Source organism: Trichosurus vulpecula (assembly GCF_011100635.1).
Source record: "Trichosurus vulpecula isolate mTriVul1 chromosome X unlocalized genomic scaffold, mTriVul1.pri SUPER_X_unloc_3, whole genome shotgun sequence".
Lineage (NCBI taxonomy): Eukaryota > Metazoa > Chordata > Mammalia > Diprotodontia > Phalangeridae > Trichosurus > Trichosurus vulpecula.
Window position 1 is genome coordinate 1,879,545 of NW_023494379.1, and position 3,665 is coordinate 1,883,209.

At 40.9% G+C, this 3,665-nt stretch overlaps 1 pseudogene; it reads left to right on the forward strand.

Moving 5' to 3' along the window:
• Positions 1-2,409: 2,409 nt before the first annotated feature.
• LOC118833208 lies at positions 2,410-3,199 on the forward strand (annotated as a pseudogene).
• Positions 3,200-3,665: the final 466 nt, after the last annotated feature.

Genomic DNA, 3,665 nt, shown 5'->3' on the forward strand with positions numbered 1-3,665 from the left:
ACAAGTGAGAGTCCTGCACAAATGGCCCTGTCCTCTCTTCTTATAGGGCTTCAGACATCATCAAACGTCATCTGAATGACCAGAACTTAGGCTGCTATCATTGGATCTTGAGTTAGCCCCTCCCCTTAGGACCCTGGGAGGTTCACATCCACATAGGTTAGGTTAACACTTAATAGGGGTTAGAGCCTGGGGCTTAGCACTTAGTAAGACTCAATGAAATGCACTCAATTACTCAAAGCAAACAAAGCCAAAATCTTCAAGGGCACTTGCAGAACTAAGTGCTAAGAGCCCATTTTGCTTACCATCACACCTTCTCACAATGCCATCTTGGCTTTCTAACTCTATTAAATAATTTTTGGTGGTTTGATTGGTATGGCACAGAATAAGTAAATTTATTTAGGTTGAGCTGTCATTTTTATTATATTGGCTTGGCCAACACATGAACAATTAGTACTGAGTTGTTTCAGATCTGACTTTGTCTTGGTAGGTAGACTCCCAAATTTTTATATTGTCTACAGGCACTATAAATGGAATTTCTCTTTCTATCTCTTGCTGCTGGGCTTTGTGGATTATATATAAAAATGCTAGTGATCTATGTGGGTTTATTCTATATCCTGCAACTTTTCTAAAGTTGTTAATTGTGTGAATTAGTTTTTTTACTTGATTCTCTAAGTATACCATCTTATTATCTGCAAAGAGGGAGGGTTTTATTTCCTCATTGCTTATTCTAATTCCTTCAATTTCTTTTTCTTCTCTTACTGCTATAGCTAATATATCTAGTACAATATTGAATAACAATGGTGAATAGGATCCATCAATGGAGGGACAGCTCTACACCCCTTGCTTGCAGGAAGCAGTTTCAGAAGCTGAGACCTTTGCTCCTTAACTCAAAGGAATTTGGGTCCCATTCATTTGAGGGGGAAATGATGAGGTGTAGGTTATAGATACTGATGGGATATAAACTGTTGGAACCCCTTTGAGATCTCCCTGAATCTTCCCACTTCATCTGGCTTTTCATGCCCTTATCTGCTACCTCCATTTTCTGCTTTACCTCTGGATTGCCTTCCAGCCATTTCCCACCCTTGACCCTATCAAAATCAAATTGGTTACTCTAGCTCTCTCTTGTCTGTCATCTCCAGGTAGCCTTCAACTATTTCCCACCCTGGAGTTTGACCTCACCCCAGTCCCCCAGTCATCCCTAAATCCCCTCCTCCCATCAGCCCAGACTACTTGACCACCCCAGATCCTTCCCACAACCTTTCTATATATATAAGATCTATCTTGCCTCCATGAAGGTGCTCAGATTCAATCTAGTTCAGACTCATTCTAGGTCAAATTGATCTGGCTGGCCTGCTGGCACAGATATCACAAGTGCTTAGGCTTCTTCAGAGTCTACCTAATACGGCAAATCTTTAATAAACTTTGTTTTACTTTGGCTGTAAAAAAAAGTCATTATTAGGGAATCAAATTGTCCAATTCAGGAATCCAAAATTAGGGTGTGAAATTGTAAAAATTAGGGATTCAAAATGAGAAAATCAAAATGTAAAAATTTAGGAATCAAAATTAGGAAGTCAATTTGTCAACATTAAAGAGTCAAAAGGGAGTCTTAAGTACTAAATTAAAAAGTCAATTTTTCAGAATTAAAAAGTCAATATTAGGGAGTCAAATTGTAGAAATTAGGTATTCAAAATTTTAAAGTCAAAATGAAGGAGTCCAATTATCAGGGAAATCAAGATGAGTAAATTTTCAAAATTACACAGAGGTAAAATTAGGAAGTCAAATCATACAGATAAGGAAGGAAAAATTTTAAAATAAAGGATTCCATATTAAAAAGTCAAATAGTCAAAACTAAAAAGTCAAAATTATAGCATTAATGCCAAATTAATGTCAAAATTAGGTAGTCAATGTTATAGAATAAAAATTTCAAATTTAGGAAGTCAAAATTAGGATATGTAATTGTAAAAGGTAATAATTAAAATTAGGGAATAAAAAGCTGAAAACTAAGTAAACCATTAAGCAGTCAAATTGTAAAATTTAGGCAACCAAATTTAAGGAGACAAATGGTCAAAATTAGAAATCAAAACTGGAGAGTCAATTTGTTAAAATTCGAGTGTCAATATTAGGGAGTTAAAACTTCTACAAAAAGTCAAATGTTCAGAATTAAGGAGTCAGTATTAGGGAGTCCTATTATATAAAAATAAAGATTCAGATTAGAAAATGAAATTGTAAAAGTAGGAAGACAAAATGACAGTGTCAAAATTTAAAAATTAGAACTTCAAAATTCAGAAATCAAATCGTTAAAATTTAAAACATAAAGGAGTAAATATATCAAAACCAGAGTCAAGATTAGTGAGTCAAATGGTCAAAATTAAGAAGTCAAAATAAGGGAGTCCGCGACTTCCACTTTCCCTTAGTAAACATGGCGCTGGCCAGTGTGTTGGAGAGCCCGCTGCCTGTGAACGGGGTCGGGTTTTTCGGGCTCGGGGGTCGCTTGGACCTGCTGGACCTGGGTCCGGGGGGGGTGGGGCCTGGAGATGAGCTGTGCCTGGCGGCTCCCGGCTGGGGTGCCCCGGAGGAGCCGGGGATCGAGCTTCTTCACGGAACCACCACTCTGGCCTTCAAGTTTCGGCATGGTATCACTGTTGCTGTGGACTCCCGGGCCACAGCTGGTTCTTACATCGCTTCCCAGACAGTGAAGAAGGTGATTAGGTGATTGAGATCAACCCTTACCTGCTAGGCACCATGGCTGGGGGAGCTTCTGGGAGCGCCTGCTGGCCCGACAGTGCCGCATCTACGAGCTCCGAAACAAGGAGCGCATCTCTGTGGCCTCCGCCTCCAAGCTGCTGGCCGACATGGTCTATCAGTACAAAGGCATGGAGCTGTCCATGGGTAGCATGATTTGTGGCTGGGATAAGCGACGGCCTGGCCTGTGTGGACAGTGAGGGAAACCACGTCTCTGGAGTCACATTTTCTGTGGGTTCCGGTTCTGTCTATGCTTATGGACCAGGGCTACTCATTTGATCTTTCTGTGGAAGAGGCCTATGACCTGGCCCGGAGAGCCATCTACCAGGCCACCTATCGGGACGCCTACTCCGGAGGTGTGGTCAACCTCTACCACGTCCGAGAAGATGGCTGGATCCGCATCTCCAGTGACAACGTAGCTGAGCTGAATGACAAGTATCAGGGAGCCACCCTCTGAAGGAGGTTGGGGGTGTTGCTTTCTGGGTTTTTGGGGGTGACTGATATTTGATACCAGGGAAACAGTTCACCATCCAGAACTGGAAAGGGACCTGGCTCTTTTTCCTGTCTAGGACGTGATTGGTTAAGAAACAGGGGTGTGGATCAGTGGAATAGGATAGGTACACAAGTAGGAGAAATCAACAAGTTTAGCAATCTACTCTTTGATAAACCCAAAGAGGCCAGCTTCTGGGCTAATAATTCACTATTTCACAAAAACTGTTGGGAAAAGTGGAAAATGGTAGGGCAGAAACTGGGCATAGACCAATATCTTACACCCTATACCAAAATAAAGTCAAAATGGGTTCATGATTTAGGAGTAAAAGTTGATATTGGATACAATTTAATATTGTTTTAAGCTCTGATTACAGGTATAGGTGTCATAAAGCCAATAGTAGAATGGCATCCACTACAGGCTGAGAACTTCT